The sequence below is a fragment of the Bubalus kerabau genome, chromosome 10 (genome assembly GCF_029407905.1).
Source record: "Bubalus kerabau isolate K-KA32 ecotype Philippines breed swamp buffalo chromosome 10, PCC_UOA_SB_1v2, whole genome shotgun sequence".
NCBI lineage: Eukaryota > Metazoa > Chordata > Mammalia > Artiodactyla > Bovidae > Bubalus > Bubalus kerabau.
The window spans coordinates 102,254,594-102,274,724 of record NC_073633.1 but is presented as its reverse complement, the minus strand read 5'-3'; positions in this window follow the sequence as shown (position 1 = coordinate 102,274,724).

The window sequence follows — 20,131 nt, the reverse complement described above, 5'->3', positions numbered from 1 at the left end:
CCGTTTCAACAGCCTCTCTGAGCCAGGCCAGCCCGCCTCGTCAATGGGAACGCTGTTTCCAGCCCGCTGGGTACAGAATTCCGTTGTAAATCCTTCTAGTTTGCCAAGGTGGCAGCAAAGCATAGGAATAATTCCTCAGGCTGCAGCAGCAACTAGGGAGACCACAGTTTAGGAAGAATATTCATCTACCTGCTTTTAAACACCCATCTTCGTGTGTGAGAGTGTACATATGTATCCGCTCGAGGTTCTTTGGAAACCTCAGTGTGATATGACAGTATAATTATTTCATCTTTAAGGATGCATTTTTGTTTCAAGGCAAAACGGAACCCTGTTCAGGTTTTACTTTCTGATGTATGCTGCTGGAAAATGAATGAGACTGAGAAAAGGAGAGGGGATGCTTGCAGATGTCCAGAATTTGCATATAGATGATTGCTGTTTCTAAAGTATAAGAGACTGTCCTGTGAACATACTCCCATTAAAGACTGCTGGTGCTGTTTAATCCAGACAAGGAAAATGAAGTATGGAAAATACCACACCAAATATATGAAATTTCTTAGGCACATGACCCATGAGTCAGCTCTAGAAAAGTATGATGGTGAGGCCAGAGGAAGCAAAAAAAAAAAAAAAGTTAATGTGGTTTTTGGGCTCCAGAGTATAGAAGTTTTGCAGGCTCACAAAACTGTGATAATTAGGTTATTTTAATATTTTATATTTATATTTTATAGAGAAACTATCACTAATACATGAGTATAGAGATGGAGAGAAGCAAAAAGCAAATTTGTGAGCTTCAAAAACCAGAATGGGTGTTAATTGTGCTTAGGACTTCAATCTCCAGTAGAGTTTTCAATTGAAACTTAATGGTTTCAAATCCCTTAGTGCCTCCTCTCCATGTTTCTTATTCCCCTCCCCCTCTGCACCTGTGCATTGACTTTTCTTTCTGATACTCGGTTAAAGTAAAGATAACATAGAATTTGGATTCATAAGATCATGGTTTAAGCCCAAAGGCACTAAAAATTTTGATCCTGGATAAATTCAGCTTCAAGCCACTGTCTTATGAAATGGACATCACAACACCTGTTCTACCGGCCTTATAATACTGTCAAATCGTGAGTCAGTGTTTGTGAAAGTGCTTCAGAAATTTCAGTTGCTGTTGTTGGTAACAGTACTATCATTACATCATACAGTGTCAGCCTTCAGAACATAGGAAAGTTACATCAAGCTAAAGGTAGTTTCCTCTGATGTTATCGTCTTAGATCACCTTGGCCCATTTATCAAAAGGAAGAACCAACACTGTTGCATTGCTACTAACTAAACTCAAGACTTCATTCCTATTCCATCAGTTTTTCCACTCATGTCCTTTATTTCAAAATCTCAGCTCGGGTACCAAGTTGCCCTTGGCAATCACATCTCCTGTGCTCTGTGACAGTTGCTCAGTCTTTCATTGATTTTCATGCCCCTGAGAGTGTTGAATGAGTAAGTCAGGTATTTTGTCTCTCAGTTTGGGTTTGTTGGATGTTTTCTCATGACCGGACCCCAGACTAGACTCTTGGCTTTGGGGAATGAATACCATGGAGGTGGAATGTCATTCTCATCACGTCAGGTGGGAGAAGATATCACCATGACATCACTGATGAAAAAGTCACTACTCCTTAAGAGACTGTGTGCAAGATTTCCCCACGATAGGATTATTTGTTCATTTCCATGCTCTGTTGTTTGGAAATAAGTTACTAGTTCCCGCCCACTGTCATGAATTTAGAATTTTTGAAAGGGCAAAATAAGTATGCAGGGGGCTCATCAAAACCCCAAATATCAAATTCACCCAGGAATTATCTCCCAGGAAAAATTCTTCCTGTATCTATGTCCTTAGAAAAGTGTTCAACCATCTCCTCTTGGGAACGTATTTTTAACCCATCTTTCCAAACTCAGTCATTCTCCAAATCCTGTTTTTTTCTAACGTCCCTTTCCTTTTCAATCCTTGCTGCCATGTGTGGTTGGTTCAGAATGCCAAGATGACACTCAAGACTTCTTACTTTTATCTTTCTTTCATGGTTTTCTGATAGTATGGTGTTCATTTCATTCTCCCTCAGAGTGACAGTAGCTATCTTCATATTGGTCTTTGGACTAGATCTAGTTGTCTCAAAAACTGAGTTGGTATTAGGTTTCTATTTTTCCGGTAAATACTCAGAATACCTGTGTTTACTTTATGAGTTAGTTCTTCCAGCAGGTAGACAGAAATGCATTCTTTCTCCTATGTTGAGAACCAACATAAGGAAATCCATGATTCACATACTGCAAAAAAGTGACTTATCATTTTTTTCATGAATATAAAATACTCCTAACATGTGACGGCTTCCCTGGTAGCTCAGCCAGTAAAGAATCTACCTGCAATGCAGGAGACCCTGGTTCCATTCCTGGGTCAGGAAGTTCCGCTGGAGAAGGGATAGGCTACCCACTCCAGTGTTCTTGGGCTTCCCTGGTGACTCAGATGGTAAAAAATCTGCCTGCAATGTGGGAGAACTGGGTTTGATCCCTAGGTTGGAAAGATCCCCTGGAGAAGAGAACGGCTACCCACTCCAGTATTCTGGCCTGGAGAATCCCATGGACAGAAGACACTGGTGGGCTATAGTCCATGGGGTTGCAAAGAGTCGGACACGACTGAGCAGCTAAGCACAGAACAGCACAGCAGTGTGTGACACATGTTTTATGAGTGTGGCTTGGTTTTTGTGATTCAGTGACATTAATAAAACGAACATCTTTCTGACTTTGGAACACCATACTACAGTATGTGGTTCGTCTATTCATCCAACAGACATCTGTAGAAAACAAAACAGATAGCAGGTATATGCTGAGTAGACTCAGTTCCAAACTTGTCAAAACTTTCAGTCTGGTAGAGACACATTGCCAAATAATTATACACTCATGAGGTAAATATAACAATTGAGGTATATGCAAAGTACTTCAGTGTCCTGAAAGAGATTCTCTCTAGAGGAAAGACCTCATGCAAGTGATGAGGAAGATCTTTTGACAAGGTCTTGATTTTAGAGGGGATTCTCTGTCTTTCTTTTATATCCAGCTGTCTGCATACAGCAGTCCCAGGTACCAACTCGACTCTCATGTCTCATGGAAAACTCTTTGGGCCAAGAATTGAAAAAGCAGTGTGGAAGTAATTGATTGAATATCCATTTCTCCAAGCCTTGGTTTCTTTGACTTTCCACGCGGGTTACAAGATGATTATAAGTGAACAAAAACAGAAGGTGCATACTGACAGGAAACACAAGTACATTAAACCACGGAGATTTCCTCTTACATAGACCTGCCATTTGTTAAGCAGTTGTTCTCCATTCCAAAGGGAAGCTGGCAAACACCCTGAAGCAAACACTCTCCAACAACGCTGGGATAGAGTAAGTGAGGGAGACGCCCTTTTAGCAATGCTACAGGAGTGATGTAAAGATATAAGCCATTTTAAGAAGAGATGAAAGATCTACTCAGGGATTTATTCAAACCTGGTCACAACCGTTGTGGAAAATGTTCCCCAGCCTTCCATATCTGACAGTAGTCTTGATGAAGGCAGAGGTGCTATTTTAATCTGAGAACACAAACTTAACTGAATGAGTATATAGGATTCTGATTGGAATATATATTTGCATACATTTATATTTTCTTATATATAATTTCCCAGTACACTGTACATATACATGCATGCACATATATGTGTACTTCCTACAGTCTGGTAATATATTAGAAAAATAAAATTGCATTCTTTAGAAGGTCAGAGACAGTTTTTAAGACTGAGAGTCTTTATGAGAACAAATATCTTATCACTTAAGTTTTTTGTATAGTTGCAACAGCCCTGAACTTGAATTTGTAAGATGGTACTTTAAACCTCCAGACTTCCCAGATGACTCAGTAGTAAAGAAGCCACCTGACAATGCAGGAGATGCAGGAGACAGGAGTTTGATCCCTGGGTCGGGAAGATCCCCTGGAGGAGGAAATGGCAACCCACTCCAGTATTCTTGCCTGGAGAATCCCATGGAGAGAGGAGCCTGGTGGGCTACAATCCATGGGGTAGTAAAGAGTCTGACAAAATTAACTCTTCATTTTACACTTCATATTTTACTCTGTAGAGCCTTAAGCCATGGGTTTTACTTGTGTTGTAATTTTTGCTTTTCTGGTAGCCTTGTCTCCGAGCTTCAACATAGAGCACTGCTAAGTTTTTGTAAAGTTGTTCTAAACAATACTTGCTGGTACGACTGTTTGCTACTGAGTTGAACTACTCAAAAAATAAACTTTCTCAGCCTAGGAAATTCTTAGCTTATCTTTGCATTGTATCATTAAAATGTTTCCATAAAATTCTGTTGGCCAATTTTCTTTCAGAGTTGTTAGTTTCCCCACTTAACTAATAGAGGTAAACTAAAGTTTTTCAAATGATTCTTTTATTTAGTCATTTCCACCCCCCACCCCCCCATTTTATGGCTGGATTATTTCAGTTCTTGACTTTCTGGGTTTAGTCATCTCATCTGCTTATTCCGTTGGAACAACTTGGATTTCATGTTTCCACTTTTCCACTTAAAACATTTTTGAAATATAAAATTAACAATAAAACTTGATCATAAAAAAAAATTTAAAGAAATACTTTGTCACAGATAAAGCTGAAAAATCATGTATCATGAATGTAAGTAAGTTTATCAGAATTTGGTTTTTACTATTTATCAATAGTACAGGGACAGAAGATAAATTCTACTTCCTAAAAACTAAAGAGCCATTGTGGTTCACCAGTCTGTTTTGTAGGTGGACAAAGGTCATAAAAAGATACTGATGCTGGGAGAGATTGAAGGTGAAAGAAGGGGGTGACAGAAGATGAGGTGGTTGGATGGCATCCCTGACTCAATAAGGAAACTGCAGGAGATCGTGAAGGAGCGGGAAGCCTGGCCTGCTGCAGTCCATGGCATTGCAGAGAGACAGACAGGACTTTGCAACTCAACAGCAGCACAGAGGCCATGAAATTCAGCTCAGTTCAGTTCAGACGCTCAGCTGTGTCCGACTCTTTGCAGCCCCCATGGACTGCAGCACGCCAGGCTTCCCTGTCCATCACCAACTCCCGAAGCTTGCTCACACGCATGTCCATCAAGTCAGTCATGCCATCCAACCATCTCATCCTCTGTCGTCCCCTTCTCCTCCTGCCTTCAAAGGCCATGAGGTTAGTTTCTCCAAAGAAGTCATTAAGAGCTTGAGTTTGAAAGGTCTTCCCATTCCTTGGCATTTTGATGAGATGTTTAGTAAACCCCAGACATGATGTCAAACCACAGAAAGACCTAAATTCTTCTGTTCTTGGATAATGTATTAATTTTTATTTTTCAGGATTCTGATGTATTTTCACATTTATATAGTGGGATTTCTTTTCCCTTTCACTTCAGTGCTTTATAACTGTTACAGCATTAGATTATTAAGTGCAACAGATACAAGAATAAAGATTATCAGATCAGACTTGGTGGAAAGTCAAGCAGTCAGCATAAAGAATACATTCATTGCTTAACCCTTTATCCCTCACAGCATTTCTAAATTAACTATTTTTATAAGAGAATTCCCCACCTCCCGCCCACGTCCCAGGTCACAGAACCAGAGAAGCACCTATTGATATATTTCAGGTCTCGAGAAGCCTGTTCAGAGTTTAGCCCCTCGTCCAGACCAACTGTATGCTATATTCTCTCATAAGCAGGAAACTTTTTTTCTTGTCACTTTGGATAAAATCAAAGATTATTAAAAAATTTCCCTATGATTTAAAAGCCAGATTCCTTTAAAGACACAGTGTATTCTTCACATATCTGTCCTAAGCAGACAGGCTTAAAATTGCAGGAGTAAACTTATAAAAGCTAAAGAATCTTCAAATCATTAAGGAATTTCAAATCATAACCACAGTGAGATACCGTTTCACTCCCACTATAACAGCAAAAAAAAAAAAAAAAAAGCAACCTACCCCCATTCCAATTCTTCACTGTCAGTCCAGTAGTTAAAACTCCATTCGTCCAATGCAGAGAGTGTGGATTTCATCCTTGTTTGGGGAACTAAAATGCCACGCTCCTCAAGGTGCGACCTAAAAAACAAGCCCCAAACCCCACAATAACCAGTTGGTGAAAAAGCAGATAATTTGGAAGTCTCATACATTGCTGATGGGAATGTAAAATAGGACAGCCATTTTAGAGAACAGTTTCGTGTGACGGTTTCTTAAAAAGTTAAACATAAATGTACCATGTGACCCAGAAGTTCCACTCTGAGTTATATCCACCCAAGAGAAATGAAAACATAGGTTCACAGAAACACTTCCACATGACTGTCCTTAGCAGCATGATTTGCAATAACCCCAAACTGGAAGCAACTAGCATGTCCATCAGCTGGTGAACGGATAGCCCGACTGTGGCACGTCCAAGCCATAGAACACAGTTTGGCAATAAAAAGAACCAAGTGGGGATACATACTAATGCATGAGTGAACCTCAAAAATATCTTGATCAGTAAAATAAGCCATACTCAAGAGATCTCCTATTCCCTGTTTTAATTTATAATAAATAGAGAGAAGAGGCAAATTTGATGAATACAGAGAGCAGATTAGTAGTTTCCAGAATGAAGAGGAACTGGAGGAAGGCAGAAGAAACTGGGGACTTCATTGGTGGTCCAGTGCTTAAGACTCGGCCCTTCCACTGCAGGGGGCGTGGGTTCAACCCCTGGTCAGGGAACTAAGATCCCACTTGCTGTGTAGTGCAGCCAAGTAAAGTAGATTAAATTAAGATTTAAAAACAGAAGAAGAAATGGAGATTGGCAGTAAATGCACAACTGATTCATGGTTAAGAGATGCATAACTTGGTAAATTTACTGAAAATAATCAATGAATCGTACACTTGAAAAGAGTGAATTATGTGGTATGCAAATATGTCTCAATAAAATTATTTTTTAAAAGCTAAGAGGGTTGATGTCAACATCCATGAATATTTAATCTTGTAAATATTCTTGTTAGATCCTCATACATCACCAATAAATAGGACTTGAATTATCTTGAGTGATAAATAAAGAACATGATGGTATTAGAAATAGCAAACTAATAGTCAAGCTTCAATAATTCATTCTCCTTCCTTCTTTAAAACAGCAAGTCATTTGCAATCTGAGTAAATCTATGCATGTGGTCCGTAAAATTCAGAAGTAGAATAAACAAAATGCTGAGTGATATATCCTCTCCACTCCCTTCTCTGGGGAAAAAAAAACAACAACTAACATTTGAAAAATGTGTATGAATCACTAAGGAAAAACAAATTTTCTTCTTTGTATTAAGTTCTCTGCTTACCAGACTCCTCTGCCAAAAGATTCTATTTTCACAACCCATAATACATTTGTTTACTATGGTTTAAGGAAACATGATTTTCTATTAATAAAAACCTATCATCTTCCACAATAGAATTACCAATTAGTTTAACATATCTCTTTAACAGCTAAATTCCTTCAGATATTCATCAATCAAGAATCTTGTTTCTCTCTGTCCAGTTGCAGCAATATAAATATCATTTTGTGGAGATGTCAAATTTTTCCTTTTTCTGGCAAAACAAGAAAGCATAAGACAGATGGGTTAAGAAGAAAGTCAGACACAGTATCGGCTGCCAAAGGGAAGAAAAAAATAAAAGAAAATAAAGACAACATCTTGTCCATCAAGTAGCTCTGATCACGAGTCTCTCTTTTCTCAAATGGTGACAGCTCCAGACCTGTGCTCAACCGGAAAATAAATAAGCAAGACCGCTGACAGGGTTTCTCCATGGGCTCCACTGTACTGTCTGGAATAGATACACCTGTCATTTTACTAGGAGGATAGCTATAGGAAGGGAAAGAAAGGAAACACAAAGGAAAAAGAAGAAAATTGAACAAGAGCACGCCACGTGCATTACACTGGGATAAATTGTCATCATGCTTTTCCGGGTACCGCTGGTGAACATGCTCATGAAAAATAATCTACCCCGAATAATACAAAAGGATCCAAAGGACAGATAATCTTCACGTGGGGAGCTTCAGGACAGCTGACGCAGTTGCTCTCAGTTGAAAATGGGCCCTGATGGGTATTCTGCCTTCATTTTTCTCAAACAGGAGTTTGCCCACCAGATGCGGTGAAGTCAAGTGTGTGTACTGTCTCTGGTGGCCTTTTTTTACAGCCAGGAAGACCTTGTTTTTCAGGCCTCAGGAAGCTGTTGATATAGTGAAGGAGGTTAGAATGGTGACTAGATCCGCCAGACCTGTGGGCCATCCATCACCCATTCACAACGGTGTCCCAGCTGGAAGGGAGGTGAGGATGAGCACATGTAATGAGGTCTGAGCTTTGAAGGGAGAGAAACACAAGTCTGAGGGTTTTGAGATCGACTTCTTGAATGGATGCAATGAGAAATATTTAAAATATTTTATCATGGCTCTGAATCACATTTATTTATTTATTTATTTTACATTTTGCACTCTCAGGCTCTAGGAAAAGCCTAGGTTTTGAAGGTATTAAGCATGTTTCTTAATGGGCCAGATTCTTTGCCAATGCCTCATAGGAGGTGTTTAAGTCTAAAAGCGGGTTGCAGCATATTTGGATTAGAACCAGGCTGAGTTCTGGTATCAAATATGTTTCCAACTAGCTGAGTATTTAGGAAAACCACTCAATTTTCATAAGGCCCAGATGTCTCATCTCATAGGTGATAATAATTTTTGGCAAACTTGCTTTACATCATTTTGCAAGCATAGAATAAAATGATAAATGTAAGAGTATCTCAGAGAAAAAGCATATCCCTAAGTTAAGGCATCATTCTTATGAGAAAACGAGAATGTCTTCTCTTTAACCCCTTGGTTTGCTTGGAGATGAAACCCAGGGTCACTCCTCTAGGAAATGATCCGTTTCTGGTTTGCGTTTCTTAGGTTATAAGGGGGATAAAGGGCTGATCCTCAGCTGTGACAGGTACAAAGTCCTATGCTTGGCCTGGTGCTTGGAGAGCCTCATTAATCATGCTCCATTGTGCTGTAAGTTCTGTAAACAGTGCAAAAGCATAAAGCACAGCCCTTCGCAAGGGACATCTTTCCAACCTAGCTCCAGGAAGCCTTTGAGATTTCCTCAAATAGCTGGGTTTCGTTTCAGTCATTAGTTAACCCTGCCTGGTGGGTGACTCTGAACCCCACCAGGCAGGAGTAAGGGGATATGTATTCAAACAGTACAAGCATGGCTTGTGCTCGTCACATCACCATTGGGAACAGTAGGGGGCTTTCTTTCCTCGGGATAAGTCAAATCATTTATGCAGATCCCATAATATTCCACATTATTATTGCCTTTGAAAACTCATGTCACAAAGTTACAGTTAGAAAAAGAATGCTGACCATCCTTCTTACAGATACTTTGGGTAAGATTAAAAGGCAAGTGCCATTTCTTACAGATTTATATGATCTATTGGGAAAGTCTTTTCTTCAAATAAATGAGTGACTATGAAACAATATAGAAACTCAGATCACCTTTGGGACTATGAATCAGAGAACACTGAGGTATGTTCCAGGACTCATCCACTCAAAGTTCCTTACTATATTTTGGTTACACTTAGCTTCTAAAGTCTGTAAAATCCTCTTGTTTCTAAAGATTTTATGATTTCTTTATTAATTAATATTTTATTAATAATTTCCTTTACAGCAATGTTTTAAAGCACATCTATCCATTGGAATGTAGTTCTTTTTAGCTGTGAAAGCAAAAACCCAGCAGAATTAATGCAAACAAGATCAGTTAAATAGTTCTTTGTGTGAAACTGGTACAGAAACGTTGTTGTTGTTGTTTAGATGCTAAGTTGTGTCTGAATCATTTGCAACCCCATGGACTGCATCCCACCAGGCTCCTCTGTCCATGGGATTGCCCAGGCAAGAATACTAGAGTGGATGGATAGTTCCTTCTCCAGGGGATCTTCTGCACCCAGAGACTGAGAACATACATCTCCTGGATTGGCAGGTGCATTCTTTACCACTGATTCACCAGGGAAACCCAAAGATATACATAGAAATGTATATTTTAATACTATTAGCTTTACAATTTAGTTGAGGAAGAATTCATTGAAGTCCCAGTTTCCAACTTGTTTTGGAGATCCAAATACAGTAAGTTGAGTAAAAACACTCCGTTCTGGCTCATTTCTTGCCTTTGATGCCCACTATTCATTCATATCCCAGGAAAAGCCATGACTATGGTGGTTAGACACTGGTTTAATGAGGCAAATGCTGGAGTCTACATAATAAGCAAGATATTATCCCTCATTATAGGTAACATGGAAAACTTTATGAGCCTTACATTAGGGTGACATTTTGCACAAGAAAAGAGCATTTGGCTGGATCTAAGATCATCTATAACCACAGCTCAAGATAGAAGATATTCCCATAATTAATGTTTATGAAAAATGAAGCATGTATTTACTTTCCCTATAACAGCGATTTTCTTCATCATCAGTGCTCCTAATATTTCTCCTTCTCTGACTTCTAAATGTTTTTTCCCTTTCATATTAATACTTTGCATTATTTCAAAATAGTGAGATTCAAACTAAACAATTATTAAGAGTAATAATAATTTGCAGAGGGTAAGTTAGAATCATTAATAACAAGATAAATGGATGTGATAATGTCAACATGCTTAGAATAATGGACGGAGCATTGTGAATTACAACTATGGAATTTTCTGCTGGTCCTTGTATATTATAACCCAGTAAATATGTTGAGTTATTCCATCATACTTTCTCATAGAATATTACCTGTACAAATGTAGCTAATTTCTCAACAACAAAAAAAGTCTATATTCTCTCTCTCATTCTTGGACTTTTTCTACATTGCTCTAAATTTGGTTGTTCTCTTTGACTTTTACAAGCTTCCTGTCATAGATTTTTTTTTTTTGGGGGGGAAGTATCTGCATGGTGTCCTTGTTTTATTGCTTAGGTTATTAAATACTTCTGAAGCCCTACTGTGTGCCAGGCACTTCATTTGATCCTGGCAACAGTGGCAAGAAGTAGATTATTGCAGAGGATTCAGACAAGTTAGTGGAATTATAGTGCAATTGTGTTCATTGCTAGCCAGGGGAAACGTGGTGTTCTGTGTAAGAGCATAGAATAAGTAGGTACCTAACTCAGTCTTTTGGAGTCAAGCATACTTTCTGATAGGGTGTGAAATGTGACAGAAATATGAAGCTACTTACTTTGCTTGGGCTATCTATTGTCAAGGAGAGGAAAAACAGAAGAGACAGAATTTAATAACAGGGCTTGCAACTTGTGTTTAAAAAGTTGAGTTTTATACTGAAGGGAACAGGGAGTCATTGAAGGTTTTTAAATAAATCATAAGATCCAGTTTGTGCCTTTGCTATTTGACCCTGCCAAAGACAGCATGTCAACAAATGAACATGTGTGCTTCAATAAAGCTTTATTTGCAAAACAAGGAAGCTGCCAGGAATTGACCCACAGGCCACAGTTTACAGAACTAGAGTGCCCCTGCTGAGGCAAAATTACAAGAGTTTGGTCACTGGCTAGAAATAAGGGATAGGGGGACAAGACATTGGCTCAGTCAGTGTATCAGAGACAACTACCAGTGGATGACAAAAAAATTGGTTAGAGGCATATGAAATTACATATCATGTAGGATATTGTAGAAGAAGGCAATGACGCAGTAGAAGTGATTACAATTTGGAAGATATCATTCAATGGCCATGCAAACATGAGTTAAATTAAGCACTGTAAAATCAGAGTGTAAGCTAGTAACTATATTTGTAAAAAACTGTGATGCAAGTTTATACCTGTAAAATGAATAATCATTTTTAAACATAGGAGTTAGGAAGACAGCATTTGAGCACCAATGAGTTCTAAGAATAATAGGTGCTAGATACTGGCAAAGTATTATGACGCAGGAACATGCAATATTTTGAAAAGCTTAACAAAGAGTCATACATAAGCTGCCGAGAGGGGAATAAATATGGAAACAGTTAAAGAAAGGATGTGACTCATAGGAAGAGAGCCAACCTGAAAATTCAGAGAAACGTAGGGAGGAGACCAAGGAGAAATCCAGAGTGAGATGAAATAACTGTTTGGGGAGCAGATGGTGCAATATCTCATTCTTAAGAGATAAGACCAGTGAAGAGTCTGCCTTTTCTCCTTAAAAAGTTACATTACTTGTATTTTGTATTCTACTTCTTTCCTTTTGGGAGTGATTTCCTCTGTAATTCATCTTTCTTCAAGATTGGAATGTTATCAGTATCCCATCTAATGTCACCCTTGTTACCTTAAAGACTTAAGATTTTCACCCCATTTTATTTCTCTTACCCTCTCCATCACCATTTTTGCTTCCATCCTATATGTTCTGCAGATGAGCATGAAGTCAGTGAGGCTGCACAATAATGTGAAGTTAAGATATTTTGGCAACTCCTAATTGCTGGTTCTGCAAGACATTTGGGAGATATTATATATCATGAGTAAAGGAAATCCCTCACCCCTCCTTTTTGGCATGCTTCTCTTGGGCAATCACAGTTAGACCATCAATGCAAGAAGATGTAGCTTTTAAACTCTTGGCAAATATAACTGGGAACATCAACATTTCATTGGTTTTAGCATCCAAGATCCAGATATCCAGCCTGGACTCCTCCTCCTTGCCACCTCCCCAATCCCCATTCTTTGGAAACTGGGTGTCAATGTCATCAGTGTCTAGAGACTTTTGGCATGGAAACCACCACCAAGCAATGAAACATTTCCTTTACATGTATGTTGAGTCACGTCAGTGTGCTTTAGATCTTGAGAACCGCTCCCAGAACTGTCTAAATGCCACCATTTTAAAGGAAAGCATTGATACGAATGTCAAAAGCCAGTGACAGCAGGGTTGATGCCATCCCAAGTTCTTAATTCCAGCATGACAAGCCCTGACTATATCCAGATGTCTGCAGATAAGGTTTCATTTAACTTGTCCAGAAAAAGAACCTGGAGGATTACAATTGAAAGTTGTTTATTCAGAGCCTGTGTACAAGATCTAAGAAGCACATTGACGTGGCTCAATGTACATGAAAAGGAAATGTTTCATTGGCATCCTCCTCTCCCTTATTTCCAGCCAGTGAGCAACTTTTGCAATTTTACTTCAGCAGGGACTCTCTGGTTCTGCAAACTGTGGCCTGTGGGTCAACTTCTGCCAGCTGCCTTGTTTTGTAAATAAAGCTTTATTGAAACACACATGTTCATTTGTTTACACATTTTCTATGGCTCAGTTGAGTAGCAAAGGCACAAATTGGATCTCATGACATTTAAAAACCTTCAGTGTATACATGTATATAGGTATATATGTGTGTGTATGCACACACAAACACACACACACACACACATATATATATATATATATATATATGTTCCAAAAAGCAGATCCTAAGACTTACATATTCAAAAACTTTTATCAACTTCTAAAGATACTTTGGCCACCTGATGCAAAGAACTGACTCATTTGAAGAGACCCTGATGCTGGGAAAGATTGAAGGCAAGAGGAGAAGGGGACAACAGAGGATGAGATGGTCGGATGGTATCACTGACTCGATGGACATTAGTTTGGGTAAACTCCAGGAGTTGGTGATGGACAGGGAGGCCTGGCGTGCTGTGGTTCATGGGGTCACAAAGAGTTGAACACGACTGGGTGACTGAATTGAACTGAACTGAAAGATCCTCCTAGTTATATTGTCCATCATGTGGAAATAAGTACACCAGTCTCATAATTCATTCTGGAGCTTTTCTCTTTAAATATGTGGTTCATTTTAATAAAACAAGGAATAGGTTTTTTGTTTTGTTGCTGTTTTGTTTATTAAAGAAGGAAAAGTGCTAGCTTTCTACCAAGTACATTGTTAGAATGAGAGTGGATCTATCCTAGATGGTGCTTCATTGTATTCAAAGTGTAAAGAATATTTCAGTTCTATCATATCTAAAATATAGCTATAAAGACTATCACATACACTGAGTTTAAAATTTCTAAAGATTCATCAATAGCATTGTTTTATTGTCTTAAGTTACACTAAAATATCCATTACTCTGACTAAGTAATGAAGGTTAATATGGCTTAATCCTAATTTAATTTTCTCACAGCTAAGTGTCTGCAGAGAGCAGGCAAATTACCATATTTCTTTATTAGGTTCATTAAAACCACTGAAAGGCGATATTTACAATTAGTTGTAAAAACTTATTACCTTTGGCTGAAACAAATCCACAGTAGGTGACCAAGACTGTAACTCTTCAAAAGTTCATAGCCACAGTACATGGAATACATTTTAGAGAATTCAAAATGCAAAAATCAATGCTAATTTTTTTTAAGTCCTATCTCAGGAAATTATGACCAAAGGCATTGGATAATGTTCAGAGATTCACTACTTAAAATATGCTTATTAATTGATATTACAATAGGTTGGAATTTTTAACGTGGCAAAAATCACCTCATTCATGTCAGCTTTGCTAATTATACCAATCTGTAAATGAAAATGCATAGCTATCGCTAGACCCATTGCTCAGAAGCCATCAGAAAGCATAGCCTGCAGGTTTGCCCCAGACCTTGCACCTTCTTAAACATAGGGCTTCTGCCCTCAGAGATATCTACTAGGTCTCCAAAAACAAGAACGGAGTTTTTCAGTCTTCTTCCTTTTTGAGTCTCTCAGATGTGGCACCCCTATTACTACTGAACATGACTGAGATACTTATAAAGCAATTACTTAACCTCAGCAAATAGTAACTACTCCACAGGAACCAGACATCTGTGATTGACATTGGGGATGCAAAGCTGAATAGGAGGCTCTCCTAGCTGTGACCCTTCAGAGTTCGAAACTGGAAAAGACAAGGTTAAGATGCTTTAGTTGACAAGAATCCTATGCAAGGATCAGATAAAGCCCATCAATGGACGTCCAACTTCAAAGTATCGGTTTGCTTCTGTTCCACATCTAATCTTCTTAAAAACAGGTATCTCCTAAATTCATTAGCCATCTAATGCTGGTGAAAATTGCACATTATTCTTGTAGAACTTTTCTGTTGATTCCAGAACAAAATATGGTTTTAAAATATATTGCTCCTGTGCTTCACCCTTCACTGTGAGTTTACATGACAAACCTTTAAGTTACCGACAGAAGCTGCCAAAAACTCATTTCCCAGTAATTTAATACATCTCAAAACCTTTAGGATTCAGCAAAGGTAATAGTCAGGGAGAGAGATGGCTGACTGTGCCCTACACGGATAAATCTGTCTCTTGGGTTTTCCCACTTTCAACTACTGCTGCCAATTTACTTCCTAAAACCCACGGAGTCCCTCAGCTGTAAACTCTGACCTTTTACCTTAATGTCTCCATGTAAACCAAAGTCCCTCCTTTTGATTGTCTACTGGTAAAACTGAATTAGTCTGGAAATTCTCAAATCTTCACTGAGTGTTAGTAGAGAACTGGAGTGGGTTGCCATTTCCTTCTCCATAATAGAAAACAAATAGGAACTAAATGTATAAAATAAAGGAAAATTTTAATATTTCCTTTGAAATATTAAATGACAGAAATATTAATATTTCCCTTGATAAGGCAGAAGTATTTGTGTCTACAGTAGGTAGCTTCCTTTAGCATCTGCTAACCTTATCTTTGGAGAAGGAAATGGCAACCCACTCCAGTATTCTTGCCTGGAAAATCCCATGGACAGTGGAGCCTGGTGGGCTACTGTCCATGGGGTCGCAAAGAGTCGGACACGACTGAGTGACTTCACTTTCACTTCACTTTCGGCCCGTATCTTACTCAACTAGTTAATTAGCTCTAGAAACTCTTGTGGGTAGTGATCTCAATGGGGAGGAAGGTCGGGAGGGAGAAGAGAGTGGGTGGAGTTTCTAGACACTCCTTAGACAGTTTTGCTTTTATGTATTCTGTTTATTTGCATTTCTAGGTGAGGTTTCCTTTGAAGAAGATTTTCACAAGCTAAAATTTTTTTTAAACCATGACACAAATCATGTTGAGTTAACTACTTTCTGATTCACATGTGACAAATACGACACGAGGACTGCTGATTATGTCCTTCCTTCCAGAAGTTCTCACTACATTCTATCCTCACTGATTCTCAATGAGCCTCACATTGGAGACAGCTACAGTCTTTGGTCAGTTTCCACACCTCTTGTTGTTGTTCAGTCACTCAGTCGTGTCCAACTCTGCAACCCCACGGACTTTGGCACACCAGGCTTTCCTGTCCTTCACTATCTCCCGGAGCTTGCTCAAACACGTCCATTGAGTCGGTGATGCCATCCAACCATCTCATCCTCTGTCGTCCCCTTCTCCTCCTGCCCCCAATCCCTCCCAGCATCAGGGTCTTTTCCAATGAGTCAACGCTTTGCATGAGGTGGCCAAAGTATTGGAGTTTCAGCTTTAGCATCAGTCCTTCCAAAGAACACCCAGGACTGATCTCCTTCAGAATGGACTGGTGGGATCTCCTTGCAGTCCTAGGGACTCTCAAGAGTCTTCTCCAACACCACAGTTCAAAAGCATCAATTCTTCAGTGCTCAGCTTTCTTTATAGTCCAAGTCTCACATCCATACACGACCACAGGAAAAACCATAGCTTTCACTATATGCGCCTTTGTTGGTAAAGTGATATCTCAGCACATCAGTTTAATCCAAAGCACTGTCGTCCCTAATCCAGCCTTCTCTTAGAGTTCCTGACTTCCTAGCTCCAGGCCTATCTTGATGTGCAAGAATATGTTTATTCTGTGCTCAATGTCTTAAGCTGAAAGTCTGAACATTTAATTCTGTTATCAAAATATAGATAATTAGATGAATCTGTTGGCTTTAATTTTTTTTTTTTTTTTTTTGCTGATTTTGGTGGTGGTGGATGAGCTGATGATAAGTCATGTCCATTTCTTGTGACCATGTTGGCTATATAGCTTGCTGGTTTCCTCTGTCCATGGGATTTTTCAGGCCAAAACACTGGAGTGGATTGCCATTTCCTTCTCCAGGGGATCTTCCCGACCTAGGGATTGAACTCAGGTTTCCTACATTTCAGGCGATTCTTTACCAGCTGAGACACCAGGGAAGCCCTTAGTACCTTACGTTTCTATGAAGCCACCTTACGTTTCTATGAAGCGCTCTTTGGAATATGATTTCTGTTGTATATGCCATGAACAATATTCCTTAGGCAAATATACTTGGACATTTCTACATACTATAGCTCATTGTGAAGAGCAAAGATATGTAATAGCTAAGAAAAGATTCTAAGTGCTATAGTAAAGAATCCTGTCTGATATATTTTAACCAAGCATTTCCCAAAATTATCTAACCATGGAAAAGTTTAAACCAATGACACTTTTTAACAAACACTGAGAACACATTTTGGGAAATTCTCCAATTACTTGGTCAGTTTCCTCACTCAAACTTCTACCTTCAAGACACCTGATTTCCTGCCACTAAAATTATCTTTCTAAAATTACACGTTTGATCATGTCATCCCTGAGTTCAAAAACCCTAAGTGGTTTTACTTTAGCTATAAAATAAATTCAAGCTCTTGACTATTGAGTTCAAAGCCTGAGATTTCCTCTGAAATTTATTTTTGTCAGTTGTAGTGGCAAGGTAGAGAGTATTATTTTGCAAACATTGGGCATCTGCAGAATGAATCTGCCTTTCCTCACCCCCGGTCTTCCTGGTTGTCATTCAGCAATCCCCAACATTCTCATTCAGGTTTGCATATTTCTGCTTTGGATTAATTCATTCCCTCAGGCAAGGGTAGCCTTTTTCTTTATCTCTGTCATCAAAAATACCTATTTATTTATTTTTAAGCCAGTCATGTGGAGTGTGGGTTCTTAGTTCTCTGACCAGGGATTGAACCTGTGCTCCCTGGATAGAGAGCAGGGAGTGTTAACCACTGGACAACCAGGGAAGTCCCTCAAATTCTTATGTAAAATATAGCTCAGAGATCACTATTGTGCTACTGACATTTTAGACTGGATGGCTCTTTGTTCTGTGCATTGGACAATGTTTATCCCCATCCTGCCTCTTACCTACTAGATACCAGCAGGACCCTTACCTTCCACCCAGTCGTGGCATCAAAAACACCTCCTGGAGGGAAAATTACCTAAAGTCAGAACCACTGTTCTAGATCACATGTTTGTCTTTCCCTGTTCTCTGTCCCATGGCTACCAAATAGCCTCTGAATTCAACCTAATTCAATTGCTCTTACTTGCCCTGTGAGGGTTTGATTGTAGTTGACAGGGAAAAAAAAGAAAAAAAAAAAAAAACATTTTAAAAAGAAGTAAATAAGACATTTAGGGCATGCTGTTATTTGGGAAATCTTATGAGCATTATTGTTTTCTAATTTTAGATTTATCAGTCAAACCTGAGAGCTGGCAGAATGGATTCTCCCATTCAAAGGTTACCCAGACCTTAGAAGTGTATTTCTCACATGTAGAATTTTGTTGTGCAGAAGTTGTCTTTTGTCTTCTGTTCTCACAAGTCTTCAGGTTTGGTGAAGTGAATACACAATTGAGCCATTAAGACTCGTTAACTACACTGATTTGTCTTCTTTCTGTTTCTCTTTCATTAATGGTACAGAGTGATTTGTCTCCAGAGATTTTTTTAAAATTTTTTTTTATCCTTTAAGGAAAAAAAAAAACTCATCTTTCATTTCTTACAAAGAGTTGTCTTGTGACATAAAGACTCATCACAGTCATAATTACATTTTTTTGGTCTGCATTGAACTGTCATCTGTAAGCATTTGAACCTGGCATGCAGGCGTCTTTCTGCATTTGTACCACAGTCTTTTTTTTTTTTTTGAGTCACTTACCAATCTGAGATGATTTGTAAGTGAGTATAAGCTACTTTTGGCACTCTGTCTTTAATTTTCCTGGCTCCATAACAAGATGATTGTTTATAATTTTCTAACTGTCCCCAAGCAAAATAATGATGATGCTATTTGTAATTTTATTTATAAAAATTGCTAAATGACATTACTTATCATTAACCTCGATGTTTGTCTACATTCTTCATCGGCATTGGCAATTTCTATGCTTTATTCACAAATACCCAACTCCCACTTTAGAGGCGGGGGATGAATTTAAGATGCTAAATGCATTCAAATGTTTGGTTCTTTATCTGAAACTTATCTGAATAATCAGGTTCTTTCCTGAATCATGAATCTCAAATATTGAGCTGGAAATTAGAGAGCAACCTTTCTCACTTGACTTCCTGCTTTTAAAAAAAGTTGGCTAATTCAGGGGAAATTGGTACATGCAAAGAAGTTCTGTGGCTTCCCAGGTGGCTCAATGGTAAAGGATCTGCCTGCCATTGCAGAAGATACAGGAGACAAGGATTCAATCCCTGGGTGGGGAAGATCACCTGGAGGAGGAAAGGACGACCACTGCAGTATTCTTGTCTGGAAAATCCCATGCACAGAGGAACCTGGTGGGCTACAATCTATGGAGTGGCAAAGATTTGGACAGGATTTAGTGACTCAGCATTCATACATGGGAACTTCTGTACACTTCTGTACATGGGCTTCTGGTATTTAATTAAAATGACAATAGACACCATGTCACTTGGCTTTGTTTATATTTTGGACCCAGAAAGAATCTAAAGTTAAGATCCATTAGAGAGTCTACAATCCACAAATAAGGAAACATTGGTCAAGAGGCATTAAGCAGTTTGTAATTTTAAACGAAAGATTAAAATCAAGTATAAAAGAATAAAGCTTAAAAATGCTTTTTACTCCTCTAACTTGACTCTCCAAATTCAGGCCGACATTTGACATTTCTCACTGTCAAATCAGTGAGATTTGACAATCAGGCACTTTTCATTTGATTTTGCACCAGCAGAAACACAGACTTCCAAGAGGGTCAGTGGTAAAGAAACCGCATGTCAATGCAGGAGATGCAAGAGACATGGGTTCAATCCCTGGCTCAGGAAGATCCCATGGAATAAGAAATGACAACCTGCTCCAGTATTCTTGCCTGGAACATTTCATGGACAGAGAAGCCTAGTGGGTTACAGCCAGTCCACAGGGTTGCAAAGAGTCGGACACGCCTCAGCGACTGAGCGCACGCACACACATACACACACACACAGCAGATGTACAAATGTGATTTTAATTTAAACACAAGATAATGGCAA